This window comes from Heptranchias perlo, unplaced genomic scaffold, assembly GCF_035084215.1.
Source record: "Heptranchias perlo isolate sHepPer1 unplaced genomic scaffold, sHepPer1.hap1 HAP1_SCAFFOLD_47, whole genome shotgun sequence".
NCBI classification, from domain to species: domain Eukaryota; kingdom Metazoa; phylum Chordata; class Chondrichthyes; order Hexanchiformes; family Hexanchidae; genus Heptranchias; species Heptranchias perlo.
Window position 1 is genome coordinate 7,207,655 of NW_027139484.1, and position 16,092 is coordinate 7,223,746.

Consider the following 16,092-nt stretch of genomic DNA (forward strand, 5'->3'; position numbering starts at 1 on the left):
GGCTCGTTGGTCTAGGGGTATGATTCTCGCTTCGGGGTTGTCGATCCAAATATGTGAGAGGTCCCGGGTTCAAATCCCGGACGAGCCCTTATTTTACTCTTCAACTTCCAAAGACAGAAAAGTCCCCAAATCACCCCACATGAGTGAAACAATTCCGATGTTTCATACTATTACCAAACACAACTGCCCAACGTGGTTCTGATGAAAGGTCATTGACCTGAAACATTAACTCTGTTACTCTCTCCACAGATTCTGCCTGACCTGCTGAGGGTTTCCAGAATTTTCTATGTCATCAGAGTATCACTTCCCTCATCACCTAACGACACTCCTCCACTGGATGTCGCCTTGTGGTGCAAACAGGCTCCTTCCACACAGCCAGGTGTTCTGCTTTAGGCATTAATTATAACTATAACTTTTGAACTTGACAGTTAAAACATATGGCCTTGCCCATTGACCAGAGAGCAGAATGGTGTTTATCTCTCACCAGTACAGCCCTTTCCCGCTTCGTCAGCTTGGAATGATACGGAGCATTCATACATATCTCACACCTCTCCTGCTTCCCTGTGAAGCTGGTAAGACGAATAGCACACAATGCTGTCTGACACACATACACACCAGCTCTGAATGATTTAAAGGCCTTGTTATGATTGTCAGAGAATTGTTTATATCAAAAGGATAATTAAACTTATGAGTATTATGATATCAGCTCCGATCCAAGAGTTTCTGGACTTCAGAATCTACTCGTCTCTATATTAAACATATGCATGCATATAAAATGAAGCAAATCTGACTTATGATTGTAGTTTCATTCTCCCAACAGAGATTTATACTTCCTTACTTAAGAGGCAAATGGTAAAGGTTAATATTAATTCAATATAAAGACTAACTCTTTCCTTACAATACAGATACCCCAAACTAATATAACACCTCAAACTGATAGAGCTTCTCAAATTAAAACAGTGTCTCAAACTAATACGGTACCTCAAGCTAATACAATACCTGAAACGGATAGAGAATCTAAAACTAATATAATACCTCAAGCTAATACATCATCTCAGACTAATAAAGTACCTCAAACTAATACAGTACCTCAATCAAATACAACACCTTAAACTAATACAGTACCTCAAACCGATAGAGAACCTGAAACATAAATTACTACCTCAACCTAATACAGCATCTCAATCTAATACAGTATCTCAAAGCAATAAAGTACCTCAAACAAATACAACAGCTTAATCCAATACAGCACCTCAAACTGATGCAGAATCTGAAATTAATATTTTTTTTTATTCGTTAATGGGATGTGGGTGTCGCTGGCGATGCCGGTATTTATTGCCCATCCCTAATTACCCTGGAGAAGGTGGTGGTGAGCCGCCTTGTTGAACCGCTGCAATCCGTGTGACGAAGGCTCTCCCGCAGTGCGAATAAGTAACAGACAAAGCAGCGATGATCGCGCCGGTTGCAGGAGAGCTGGTTGGCGGTGATATCGATGCTGTGAGCGAGATCAGACCGTTTCCATGTTTCCACAAACAATGTTCCTTCCTTTATTTCTGGAAAAGTAACACTGATAGTGGACAACTGCATTTCTGTGGCTGCAACATGAAACTTTGGCCAGGTGACACGCTGCTTTCGTGTATCTTGCAAGAACCCACACCGATTGGTCTCTGTGGCGCAATCGGTTAGCGCGTTCGGCTGTTAACCGTAAAGGCTGATGTTTCGAGCAAGAAAACACTCAATGAACAATATCATCTGAGCATGCCATTCGCAATAGTTTAAACTGCGGTCGGATAACAGGTACATGAAAAAAACAGTGAAATGTTTGTGTGGGCGCGATGCTCTAGGATTCCCTCCCTGACCATCGCTACCTGTCCTTCTCTGCAGCCTTCCGAAATACAGCGCAGTAAATGTATCCCTGTGAAATGAGCTCCTGGACAGTAATACGGAAATTAGTTTCGCTGAGGGGTTATATCCATATCACAGAGCTTAAAGCATCAGTTTTCCGTAGTATAGTGGTTATCACGTTTGCCGAGCAGGCGAAAGGTCCCCGGTTCGGAAACAGGCGGGAGCATTTTGTAAACCTTGTCCCCATTAAAAATGATTAAATATTTAACGATTCACATTGCTGAATGATGTGAACAAAGTCCATATCTCCCAGCCCTGTTCATGCAGTCCGCTGGGAGCAGGCGATGAATGCCAGCGTGATATTGGGGGTGAAGGCTGCTTCCAAGACTGTCTCACACCCGGTGGGATCTGGCGGAGATTTGATAAGCCCGATCCATTTAACCAATATATGAAACGGTGTTTGAGAAACATTCATGTTTATAATAACATCCAGGATCCTGTCTTCAGAGTGCGTGGCGCAAAGGTCTGACTCCAGATCAAAAGGCTGCGTGTTCACATCACATCGGGGTCACTGTTTCTTTCACCGCTCACATGAGACTGGATAATTCCCGAATGAAGGTTTCAATTGCTTTTTCACACAAAACAAAACAGAAGTTTGGTCTGAACCCTGACTCAGTACCTACCCAGTGGCAGGGAGGGGAGCGCCTGATACCCTCATTTATTTCATGCAACAAACTGACACGAACACTGGTATTGATTCAAAATCGACCTGCAGATGGACACACACAGAAAAAAGACAACCACAGAAACAGGCAGCAACTACTTGTACATATATATATATATTATATATATATATATATGTATATATCGCCTTTAACGTGGTCAGACGATTTAAGCTCGGTGAACTTGCTTCTGGTTTCTGAACTGTACTTGTCCATCCTTCAGAGGTCACGGGAAATATATTTTTTGCCTTTCGAAAAAAGACGCGAAAAGCAGAGACATGTTTTGTTTTCAACACGGCTGGTGAAATGGCCGGACTATCATAAATTAGGGGTCGCCTTTGAAACACTGAAAGGAGACTACCTAAAAATCACTGAGTGCAAATTTAAAATCACGGTCACTATTTATTTAGGTCTGAAAGAAATAACAATAAACAAGGCATGATGTGGAGATGCCGGTGATGGACTGGGGTTGACAATTGTAAACAATTTTACAACACCAAGTTATAGTCCAGCAATTTTATTTTAAATTCACAAGCTTTCGGAGGCTTCCTCCTTCCTCAGGTGAACGTTTGTTGGAAACGTTTGTCATTTCCAACAAACGTTCACCTGAGGAAGGAGGAAGCCTCCGAAAGCTTGTGAATTTAAAATAAATTTGCTGGACTATAACTTGGTGTTGTAAAATTGTTTACAATAAACATGGCAGTCAGCGTCCGCGGTGAGACGGTGTCGAACTTGTTTGCTGCGAAGTTCACCGCTGGGCTAAAGTTGAAGGACGCGAACCCACTCAATGTAAAGAATGAGCTCAGAACCAACAGGTCCCGTCAACGTCAAACACCTCCTTTATTGTTCAATGGAGGGAGTAGAGGCGTGTTCATCATCAGACGCCAGCAACTTTAAGAAATGGAACAGATAAAGGCACAGATGCAAGTTCCAAATCTTTTCAATGCAAAGTTATTTCACTTTATTTAAAGTGCGGTGAGGCTGAAAACGGGTCCCAGATGATTTGCGTTCACTCGTGACTTGTTTTCCAGTGTTTGTCCGCCAGGTTTGCAATTCAATTTGTGTTGGATATTGAAGATATTTCAGGATGATTGCACAACATACCATGTGTAAAGCAACCATCTTGATAACTTCAATCATCACACACTCTACATCGACGCTGCAGAGGCCCCAGCACCCCTTTCAATATTGTTTTTCTTAACTCACAGTTTTCAAAAGGGAATTGGATAAACGCTTGGATGGAAACATTTTCTGGGGTATGGGGAAACAGCAGGCGAGTGGGACTAACTGGAAAGCTCTTTCAGAGAGCTGGCACAGGCACGATGGGCCGAATGGCATCCGAATGGCGCTGTCCTATTCTATGATTCTATTAATAGGTCAATTTCCACCTGTCACTAAGCCTCCCTAAATGGAGCGCAGTAATCGTGTCCCTGTGAACTGTGCTCCTGAACAGTAATACGGAAATTAGCGTGGCTGAGCGGTTTGAAACTTTGGTTCGGCTCCTAACAGGAAATTTCCTATCGAGCTTTGATTAGTTTATGAATTATCTCCCCCCTTTCGATCTTAAATGTCTTTATATATTTTTTTATCTCTTCTTCTCCTGTCATGTCCACAATATTAGTCTCCCTGTTAAATACTGAAGCAAAGTGATTATTTAATATTTCTGCCATTTCGCTGTCATTGCCTGTGAGTTTGTCGTGTGTATCCCTTAGTGGCCCTATTCCAATCCTAAATTTTCTTTGGCTGTTGATGTGTCCAGAATACTTCGCTTTTTTGATATTCCTTTTTGCCTTTCCAATAGTTCTTTAGACTTCTTTCCCAGTCTTTTCACATTCCCCTCTCTCCTTTATTGTCTCGTGTGTGCCTTTTTCTTTAGTTTCAATTTTGTCCTTATTTCTTTATTCATCCCTGTTGTATCATTTCTGGCTAGTTTTTTCTTGCTTTTTCGTGGGATATATTTCTCCTGGACTCTATCGATCATCGTTTTAAATGTTTCCCACTGCTGTTCTATTTCTTTGTCCCGGTCATTAATATGTCAAACATTTCACCATTCAAAACTTCTCAAGTCACATATGCATGACAAAGCCAGTTGCTTTTGTGGGAGGAGCAAATCAACTTGGCAGAATCATCAGCTGCAGCCCAATCCACAAATAAAATATTTCCACGTCTTGGTAAAAATGAACAATGTCAGAAGTGGGATTCGAACCCACGCCTCCAGCAGAGACTGCGACCTGAACGCAGCGCCTTAGACCGCTCGGCCATTCTGACTACCAATACCATGTTTTATTCTGCATTATTTCTGCACTGTTGGCCAGTGATAGCAGCATGAAACTTAAAAATGGTCCTCGCCTAATGTGGGGCTCGAACCCACGATCCTGAGATTAATAGTCTCATGTTCTACCAACTGAGCTAGCCAGGCCTGAGTACTAACAACCGCCTTATCTGTTATTGCAGCAAGCAGGAGAAAGACTCCATTTCAAATGAGGGACAGGATCCACTGTCACTTCGAAAGGCACGGACCAATCAAGGGCAGTCAGCATGGATTTGTTGAGGGGAGGTCGTGTCCAACGAACCTGATTGAATTTTTCGAGGAGGTGACAAGGAGGATCGATGAGAGTAGCGCAATTGATGTAGTCTACATGGATTGTAGCAAGGCTTTTGAAAAATTCCCACATGGCAGATTGGTCGAAAAAGTTAAGGCCCATGGGCTCCAAGGGAATGTGGCTTATTGGATCCAAAATTAGCTGAGTGGTAGAAAGCAATGTGTAATGGTCAACGGGTGTTTTTGCGGCTGGAAGGCTGTTTCCAGTGGGGTGTCGCAGGGCTCGGTACTTGGTCCTTTGCTTTTTGTGGTATACATTAACGATTTGGACTTAAGCGTAGGGGGCATGATTGAGAAATTTGCGGTTGACATAAAAGTAGGCCGTGTGGTTGATAGCGAGGAGGAAAGCTGTGGACTGTGGGGGTTCAGGCAATTTTCTGATAAAAAAAACACTCAATCTGTCTCTGAACTTATTTTGAACGAATACGTGTGTTTGACCCGGCACAGGCACGATGGGCCGAATGATCTCCTCTTGTGGACTAACATAATACCATGATACTAAGTGTTGTCAGATGGAAAAGCAACACATTCCAAATAAGGGCAGAGAGAGGAAACTAGTCTAACAGGATAACAGCACGGTGAGATATTGTATTTGAGAAGGATGAGGAGGGATAGTTTATCATGGTTGGAGTCACATCGGGTATCATTTGTGACTTTGATCAGGACCATTTCATGCTGCGACAGGGGCGGAAACCTGATTGGAGCGATTCAGCCCGGGCGCGGCCCCGTCGTGTGCGGTGAGACGGAGGAGGGCGGGTGGAAGCAGCATAAAAGTTTAAAACGGTACTCTCCCAACGTGGGGCTCAAACCCACTACCCTGAGAGTTTTTAAAGTTAAGGGGGAGCAGCCACTGTCTGTGTCTCCAGCTGCAATGGAAAGAACACATTCCAAGTCCGAGCAGAGAGAGCACACCATTCAGCTACCCATTGTGTTACATGCCATGCCATCGGTTTCCGTAGTGTAGCGGTTATCACGTTCGCTTTACACGCGAAAGGTCCCCAGTTCGATCCCGGGCGGAAACATTATGTTTGAACTTGGTCTCCACAAACAGACAGATCGATTTTCTTCTCCTGCCAAAAAGGGAGACAGTGGCTGTTGCCGTATTCTTTGTCACCTGCATATTTTACTTCATTAAACAGAAAATTTTGAGTGAGAGAAAACTGATCCACAGTGACGCTCTTTTCAAGTTTTATTCCCTTCTCATCTGGAAGGATATATTGGCTTTGGACAGAGTGGCTTTTGAAAGGAGTTCGTCCGGTGGGATGGACAAACCTTTTCCAATGGTGGGGGACAAGGGAATACGAACCAACCATCCACCAAGTTCTCCCGAATTCTCCGGTTCAATGGGAAACCGGCCAACAAAAGCCCTTTCATTGACCGTGGAGGTTCAGACAATTTTCTGATAACAAAGCGCTCAATCTATTTCTCTTGTCTATTTCCCTATGTTTCCGGATACTGTCTGCATCTCTGCCCTGTGTTTCTCTCACTATGTGTCCACCTGCAGGGTGGTTTTTGAACGAAGATGTGTGTTTGTCTTCTGTTATTTGCATTAAATAAATGAGGTCATCAGGTGCTTCCCTCCCGGCTCGAGGCAGACTTTCGAGCAGGGTTCTGTTAATTGTGAAGATGCAAAGAAAAATTGAATTGCAGAATTGTTCAAACCGGCTCTCAGGGAAAAAACTGTGACCCCGACGTGATTTGAACACGCAACCTTCTGATCTGGAGTCAGACACGCTACCGTTGCTCTACGATGCTTGGGTGTTTCAAAGGTGATTGTTTCTATCAATGTTTGTCAAGCACCGCTTTTGAGCTCCGAGATTGGTCGAATGGGTTGGCTTTCAAATCCCCGCCCACTCCCACCGGATGTCAGGCAGCATCAGAAGCATCCTTCACCTGTCAGGGGCAGCATGGCGCTCGCTTCCATCGCCTGCTGTCAGCGGACTGCAGCAAATCCAATTACATTCATCCTGCACCCAGAATTATCACATCACAGGAAAAGGATGTGGGGAACTGCTCAAGTTACAGAACAGGAGGGGAAACTTCTAAAAAACACTTAGACTTTCGGTGTTTAGACTTCGATTAGAACTGCAAAAAAGAACGTGTGAAAATATAAACTGTGGGTGTGATGTTTCTGTCTGTCGGAAACTGCTCAAAATACATAACAGGACGGGAAACTTCTGAAAAACACGTGGACATTCGATGTTTGGACTTTGGTTAGAACTGCAAAAGAGAACGTGTGAAAATATAAACTATGGGTGTGATGTTTATATATAAAGTGAATGTTAGCGGATTTCTCCCGTTACTGTCGCAACTATGGGTTGTTAATTCATCAACAATAACTTCCGCTAGATTTTAGCCCGAGTGGTTACAAAATAGCAAGTTTAGTAGATTGACTTACAACAGAGTTGTACCACAGCTGTCTTCAACATTACATTAAACAGGATTATTATTATAATATAACTGTCTACAGATTACATTAATGTCAAGCAATCAACACAACTTGACCTGTCTGCGAATCCAGATATATCAGACCTGACCTTTGCGGACTGCCTGTGGCAATGGACTTCTGACTGACCCCTATTGAGAGCTCTAACATTTGAGAAGGGAGCATGCCCTATCTTTATACGATTCGGCTACATTGTTCTGTACGTTAACACCACTGATCTTAACTCATGATCGTAAACCATCCGACTTTGCTGACTCTCAGAAACCACCAAGGATTGTTTCATGTCTTCGTGTTTATTTAGCCTTTCTCCGTCATCACGTTTTATATGCTTATACTAGGTTAGTACAACCTGGAGATCAGGTGTCCAGGACACCCAAGTTTCTGTGGACATCAACATTTAATAGTTTCTCACCATTTCAAAAATATACTGTTTTTCTGTTCTTCCTACCAAAGTGAATAACCTCACATTTCCCCACATTATACTCCATCTGCCACCTTCTTGCCCACACACTAAAACTGTCCATATCCCTTTGCAGACTCTTTGTGTCCTCCTCACAGCTTACTTTCCCACCTAGCTTTGTATCATCAGCAAACTTGGATACGTTAAACTCGATCCCTTCATCAAGTCATTAAAAGTCTTCTATAGGCATATACATAGTAAACGGGTAGTAAGAGGAGGGGTAAGACCGATTAGGGACCAAAAAGGAGATCTACACATGAAGGCATAGGGCATTGCTTAGGTACTAAATGAGTATTCTGCATCTGTCTTTACCGAGGAAGAAAATGCTGCCTAAATGACAGTAAAAGGGGAGGTCGTTGGGATACTGGATGGGGTGAAAATTGATAAAGAGGAGATACTAGAAAGGCTGGCTGTACTTAAAGTAGATAAGTCACCTGGTCCGAATAGAATGCATCCTTGGTTGCTGAGGGAAGTAAGGGTGTAAATTATAGAGGTCCTGGCCATAACCTTTCAATCCTCCTTCGATACAGGGTTTGGTGCCAGAGAACTGGAGAATTGCAGATTTTACACCCTTGCTCAAAAAAGAGTGAAAGGATAAACGCAGCAATTACAGGCCAGTCAGTTTAACCACGGTAGTGGGAAGCTTTTAGAAATGATAATCCGGGACAAAATCAATTGTCATTTGGACAAGAAAGCCACTGTGGATTTGTTAAAGGCAAATCGTGATTGAGTTTTCTGATTAGTTAACAGAGACGGCTGATGAGGGCAATGTGGTTGATGTTTTGTATATGGCCTTTCAAAAGGCGTTTGATAAAGTGCCACAAAATAGGCTTGTCAAAAGGGGCGATAGTGGCTGCTTCCTTATTCTTTAAAAGCGCTTTCTTTTATTTCACTCAACAGATAACTTTGAGTGAGCGAAAACTGATCCACAGTGACGCTTATTTCAAGTTTATACCCTTTGAATCTGAAAGGATATATTGGCCTTGGAAGGAGTGCAGCACAGATTCACCAGATTGTTACCAGGGTGCGATGCCTTAAATTATGAGAAGATGTTCTATAAACTCGGCTTAAAGTCACACAAGTCACACTGCAAAAAGTTTTCATTTTTCTTACATACATTAATGACCTGCACTTGGGTGTACAGGGTATAATTTCAAAGTTTGCAGATGGCATGAAACTCGGAAATCGATCAAACAATGTGATGGATACTATCAGACTTCAGGAGGACATAGACAGCCTTGTGAAATGGACTTTATTAATAGGGGCATAGAGTAAAAAAGCAACAAAGTTATGACAAACGTTTACAAAACACTGATTAAGCTGCAGCTGGAGTATTGTGTTCAATTCTGGGCACCGCACTTTAGGAAAGATGTCAAGGCCTTGGAGAGGGTGCAGAGGAGATTTACTAGAATGGTAACAGGGATGAGGGACTTCAGTTATATGGCGAGAATGGAGAAGCTGGGATTATCCCCTTGGAGCAGAGAAGGTTAAGGGGAGATTTGACAGAAGTGTTCAAAATAATGAAAGGTTTTGATAGAGCAAATAAGGAGAAACTGTTTTCAGTGGCAGACGGGTCGGTAACCAGAGGACACAGATTTCAGGTAATTGGCAAAAGAGCCAGAGGCGACATGAGGGAACATAATTTACACAGCGAGTTGTTATGATCTGGAATGCGCTGCCTGAAAGGACGGTGGAAGCAGATTCAATAGTAACTTTCAAAAGTGGATTGGATAAATACTTGAAAAGGAAAATAAATTGCAGGGCTTCTGAGGAAAGAGCTTATGGGTGGTGAGACCATTGGATAGCACTTTCAAAGAGCTAGCACAGGCACGATGGGCCGAATGATCTCCTTCTGTTTTGTAACATGTTAAGTGTTGTTGGACGGAGAAGCAACACATTCCAAATCAGAACAGAGACAGGAGAGTAAATCAGTTCACCATTGTTGTTAATGAAATAGTAGCAGTTTCCGTAGTGCAGCGGTTATCGCGTTTGCTTTAACACACGAAAGGTTCCAGAGCATAAATATTATGTTGAAACTTGCTCTCCATAAAAATCCAGGGAGGAGTTTTTTTCTCCTGCCAAAAAAGGCGACAGTGGCTGCTCCCTTATTATTGAAAAGCTGTATCTTTTACTTCACGAAACTTTGAGTGAGAGAAAACTGATCCTCAGTGATGCTCATTTCAAGTTTTATTCCCTTTTATTCCAAAAGGGTATATTGGTCTTGGAAGGAGCGCAACCCAGATTTACCAGAACGTTAGCAGGGCTCGAAGGGTTAAATTATGAGCAGCGGTTACACACTTGTATTCCCTGGAATATAGAAGGCTTTTTAGGATTTTGAAAGGTAGATGGACAAAACCTTTCCGCTGGTGAGGGTGTCTAAGACAATATCACAATGTCACAATCTCTGTTTAACGAGTGAAAACGGCCATACGCATCACTGTGAGTGTCAGAGACGAGTCTCAAGGTGCCGCGTCCTGTACAGTGAATGTCAAAACTTTTAAAAGTTGCAGTAAGTGTTCGGGGTTCAGATACACAAACCTCGAATGGGAATGAGATTTTGTCAGAGGTTGCAGCCTTCCCTACTTCTCTTGCCCTTTGTGAGGCACCTGTTCCGGTTTAAATTTACAAACTGGATGAGTTGGTGATCACGGTATAGCAGACTCAGCGGTCCCGGGTGAGAGAGAGAGAAATCAGCCCGGGCGCGGCCACAATGTGCGCGGTGACACTGCACGGGAGGTCAGGGGGAAGTCAGAGCTGGGGTTTGCCTCTGAAAGCAACAGAAACAGTTTAAAAGAGCATTCGCCCAACGTGGGGCTCGAACCCACGACCCTGAGTTTAAGAGGCTCATGTGCTGCCGAATGAGTTGGCCGGGCCTGGAAGTTGCAATCACTCTTGTCTGTCGTCTCAGTGAACTCGACCCTGGCTGTCCATATCATTGGCTGTGATTATCTCTGTGTCTCTGTCGACCTGCAGGTTGATATTGAACGAATCCGAGTGTTTGTCTTCTGTTTTTAACATTAAATAAAAGAGGGCATCAGACACTTCCCTCCCTGACACTGGGGAACAAGTGAGACAGACTTGTTATTGTGAAAACGCAAATGAAGCATTAATTGCGGAATTATACAGACTCATATCAGCGCCAAAAGTAGCTTCACAATATATACCCCCCAATAAATAAATAAATAAATTATACAAATAATACAATAATACATTTGTAAATAACAGAGTCACGAAACCAGAAATGTTATTGGTACCTAATGTAAACACTCCCAGATGTATTTGAAAATCTGCCATGGCTTCCCTGGTGGTCTTGTAGTTAGAATTCGGGACTTTCACAGCTGTGGCCTGGGTTCGATTCTCGGTTCGGGAATTTTGCTTTTACAAAAAACAAACGCAAATTTTGTCGAATCATGGCAAATTTACCGCACAGAAGGAGGCCATTCTGCCCATCGCGTCCGCGCCGGCCGAAAATAAGCCACCCAGTCTAATCCCACTTTCCAGCACTCGGTCCGTAGCATTTTACGTTACGCCACTTCAGGTGCATATCCAAGTATTATTTAAATGTAACGAGGAATTCTGCCTCTCCCACCCTTTCAGGCAGTGCGTTCCATACACCCACCACCCTCTGGGTGAAAAAAATTCCCCTCAGCTCCCCTCTAATCCTTCCACCAATCACTTTAAATCTATGCTCCCTGGTTATTGACCTCCCTGCAAAGGTAAATAGGTCCTTCCAATCGCCTCTATCAAGGCCCTTCATAATTTTGTACACCTCAATTAAATCACCCCTCAGCCTCCTCCGTTGCAAAGAAATCAACCCCAGCCTATCCAATCTTTCCTCACAGCCAACATTCTCCAGCCATGGCAACCTCCTCGTAAATCTCCTTTGTCCCCTCTCTCGTGCATTTCCATCTTTTTTGACCAGTCTGCCAATTGGGACCTTGTCAAAAGCCTTGCTAAAATCTATGCGGACTACATCAAAGTACTCCAGGTGTGTTCTCACCAAAGCCCTATTTAATTGCAGCAAGACTTCCTTATACTCCAACCTCCTTGCAATAAGGCCAACATACCATTTTTCTTCCTAATAGCTTGCTGTACCTGCATGTTAAATTTATGTGATTTATTTACAAGTAAACCCAACTCCCTCTGAATACCAACATTTATTGGACTCTCACCTTTTGAAAAATATTCTGCTTTTCTATTCTTCCTACCAAAGTGGACAATTTCACATTTTCCCACCTTATACTCCAACTGCCACTTTCTTACCCAATCACTTAACCTGTCCACCTCCCTTTGCGTCCTCCTCACGGCTTACTTTCCCATCTATCTCTTTATCATCAGCAAACTTGGATCCATTAAACTCGGTCCCCTCATCTAAGTCATTAATATAGAATTTGAACAGCAACTGCAATATAAATTGTCCGCCCAGGATCGAAAGCAGGGCCGTTCGCGTGTAAAGCGAACTGTTAACCACTACACCACAAAAAAACCGCTGGTGACTTATACCGGACAGAGGGGAACTGACCAGTCATCTCTCTCTGCTCTGATTGGGACAGTTTTACTTCTCTTTAAACAACATCTCTCCTGTCCCACACTAAAATCATGGAATAGAATCATAGAATATTACAGCACAGAAGGAGGCCATTCGGCCGTGTTGCCCTGCCTACTCTTTGAAAGATCTGTCCAATTTAGTCCAAAAAACCCAGCCTTTTCCCCGTAAACTTGCAAATCAGTTCTCTTCAAGTGCCTGTCCAATTGCCTTTTGAAAGTTCCTATGAAAGCTTCTTCCACCACCCTTTCAGGGAGTGGCTACCAGATCGGAACAACCCTCTGTGTGAAAAAAAAATCTCCTCATTTCCCCTCTAGTCCTAAAAGCTCTCAATCCTTCTCCACGGATGCCTTTTTTGCAAACATTTCATTCATCAAAACCACACAAGCAACACAGGAAAAAGTCTTCATTTTCAAGTAATTAACGTTCCGAAGGAGCTCCTTAATTTCCCTTCCCTAACCTTATGAATCAGATCATTCTCGTCCGGATCCTTTTCCACATGAATCGGCCTCCCCCCTCAGGAAGTAGCCATTCTGATTCTGTGACTGTGGCCAGCTTTGTTCGGGCAGTTGGTTTGACAGGGACCTCACACCGCACCCTCCTCCCGTGTTTTGTTCCACATCCGCAGATTGGGGTCGGGCCTGGACTGATTTTCTTTTCTCTGTCTCACCCGGGGCCGCTGAGTCTCCAACTCAGATCACAAACCAGCTCTCCTACACCCGATCACCAACTCACCCAGTTTGTAAATTGAAACCGGAGCAAGTGCCTCGTCAGAGGGCAAGAGATGTAGGTGAGGCAGCAACCTCTGACAAAACCTCAGGGTCATCAGAGAGGTTTGTGTATCTGAACCCCGAATAACCTTCTGCTCCTTTTAAAGTTTTGACCATTGCACACGAGGCGGCACTGACAGAATCGTCTCTTGCACTGACAGTGAAGCAAGCGGAGGGTTCACTCGGGAAAGCAGCGTGAAAGTTTAAAACAGAATTCGCCCAACATGGGGCTCGAACCCACGACCCTGAGATTAAAAGTCTCATGGTCTACCGACTGAACAAGCCGGGCCTGCTGAAATGGATCAATTTGGTCTGTTATTGCAGCGAGGCAGCTGTTGGCTCCCCGTGAGGGGCTGAGTTCAGAATCGGAGAAGGAGACAGCTCAGAAGCAGGCCATTCGGGCCATCGCGCCCGTGCCTTGTCCGACAAACCATGTACCAGATTCTCCTGAATTCCAAGGTGTGGAACGAAAGCGAACAACAAAATACCTTACATTCGACCGTGGAGGTACAGGCAATTCTCTGAGAAACCGGATTGTCTATTTCCCGGTGTTTGCCTGTCTCTCTGGCTGTGTTTATCTCTGTGCGTGTGGAGCTGCAGGCTGATTTTGAATTAATAAGTGTGTTTGTGTATGTTTCTTGCAATAAATAAATGAGGGAATCAGACGCTTCTCTCCCTGACAGTGGGGAATTCGTGAGGCGGAATTCAGAGCAGGATTCTGTTTGTTGTGAAAACGGGATTGTAATAAGGAAGCGGGAATTATCCAGCCTCCTAACAACACTAAGGACAACTGTGACCCCGACGTGATTTAAACACACAACTTTCTAATCTGGAGTCAGACGCGCTATCGTTGCGCTACAAGGTCTGACAGCAAAGATTTGGATGTTTACCTTTATGAAAGTTTCTCACACACCGTTTCATTTATTTCAGATTACTAAATCCCCTCCCACTCCCACCGGGTGTCAGGCAGCCTCAGAAGCTGCCTTCACCTGTCCGCGGCAGCACGACTGCAGCAAATCCAATTACACACACCCGGCACCCAGAATCATCACATCACAGGAAAGGAACTGCTCAAAATGCACAATCGGGCGGGCAGCATCTGAAAAAACTCTGAGAGTTTCTGTGTGTGGAATTTGTTCAGGACTGCGAACAGGACGGTGTGAAAATTTAAACAATGGATGTGTACAAATGGATGTCATGCTTCTTTACAAAGTGAGTGTTTATGTTATGGGTGCCATTTATAAATTTATTTTAATTATTTTTACAATATGATATATCTTGTTATAAATATATATGATTGCATCTGTGACACTTATAAATACATTTGGGTGTAACTGTGTGGTGGTTATCATTATATCTCTGTGTATCTGTGTTATGTATTTGTGTGTAATAAGAAATAAGACATAGAGAAATAAATATCCAGAAAATACATTGACATTATATACACCCCAATAAGTGAATAAATAATACAGATACATGTAAATACATTTGTAAGCAGCAGTCATGGAAGGCATTTACTTCCAATGGCTTAGGGATGAGCCGGTGGGCGTCAAAACCTGCCGTGGACAGAGACCGGGTTGCTGATTGCGGGAAGAGCAAATCAACTGGGCCGAAAAATCAACTGCAGCTCAAGCAACAAATAATACCATCCAAGATAAAGCAGCCAGCTTGATTGGCACCCCATCCACCACCCTAAACATTCACTCCCTTCACCACCGGCGCACTGTGGCTGCAGTGTGCACCATCCACAGGATGCACTGCAGCAACTCGCCAAGGCTTCTTCGACAGCACCTCCCAAACCCGCGACCTCTACCACCAAGAAGGACAAGAGCAGCAGGTACATGGGAACAACACCACATGCACGTTACCCTCCAAGTCACACACCATCCCGACTTGGAAATATATCGCCGTTCCTTCATTGTCGCTGGGTCAAAATCCTGGAACTCCCTTCCTAACAACACTGTGGGAGAACCGTCACCACACGGACTGCAGCGGTTCAAGAAGGCGGCTCACCACCACCTTCTCAAGGGCAATTAGGGATCGGCAATAAATGCTGGCCTCGCCAGCGACGCCCACATCCCGTGAACGAATTTTAAAAAAGGTGAATCTTTTAATCACCATTAATAAACGCACAACTTTCTGTTTCGCACTGAATGAAATGCGAACAAGTTTGTCGAGTGACTGTCGAAACTACGCTAACTTTTGTAACTTTCATCCCTTCTCATTTTACGCACTGCTTAAAAGTGTTCAGTGGTAATGAGACCAGGAATCTGGAGCAGCCGTTGTTGAATGTGAAAGGATTGCAGCCCAGTTTACACGAGAGAAAGCTCGCGCCTGGAAGTTTGTGAGGAGCAAGTTCCATCAAATTGTTTCTGACCCGGGATTAAACCGGGAGTTTTTAGTGTGTGACGCCAACATGATAAACATTACACCACGAAAATATCTATTTAGTCCAGCCCAGGTCAGATGGAAGTGTTAAGGGAGAAAGTGAACTGCTGACTCCCACTTCTGGGGGATATCCCAAAGCGCTTCATAGAGGTGTAATCAAAAACATAGAATAATTGAAACACAGGAGGCCATTCGGCCCATCGTGCCTGTGCCAGCTCTTTAAACTAAATGGTGCAATTTTAAAGGAGGTGCAGGAACAGAGAGACCTGGGGGCATAAGCACACAAATCTTTGAAGGTGGCAGGACAAGTTGA

The 16,092-nt window shown here is 43.8% G+C and overlaps 5 non-coding genes across 5 annotated transcripts; 2 read left to right on the forward strand and 3 right to left on the reverse strand.

The window, feature by feature from the left end:
* On the forward strand, positions 1-88 carry trnap-cgg (transfer RNA proline (anticodon CGG)). Its single transcript is given in 2 exon segments — positions 1-36; positions 53-88. It is a non-coding gene; the product is annotated as a tRNA-Pro (tRNA).
* A 4,664-nt stretch (positions 89-4,752) lies between these two features.
* trnal-cag (transfer RNA leucine (anticodon CAG)) lies at positions 4,753-4,835 on the reverse strand. Its single transcript has one exon. It is a non-coding gene; the product is annotated as a tRNA-Leu (tRNA).
* A 78-nt stretch (positions 4,836-4,913) lies between these two features.
* Positions 4,914-4,986, reverse strand: trnan-auu (transfer RNA asparagine (anticodon AUU)). Its single transcript has one exon. It is a non-coding gene; the product is annotated as a tRNA-Asn (tRNA).
* A 1,132-nt stretch (positions 4,987-6,118) lies between these two features.
* Positions 6,119-6,191, forward strand: trnav-uac (transfer RNA valine (anticodon UAC)). Its single transcript has one exon. It is a non-coding gene; the product is annotated as a tRNA-Val (tRNA).
* Positions 6,192-13,607: 7,416 nt separating this feature from the next.
* trnak-uuu (transfer RNA lysine (anticodon UUU)) lies at positions 13,608-13,680 on the reverse strand. The gene has a single exon. It is a non-coding gene; the product is annotated as a tRNA-Lys (tRNA).
* Positions 13,681-16,092: the final 2,412 nt, after the last annotated feature.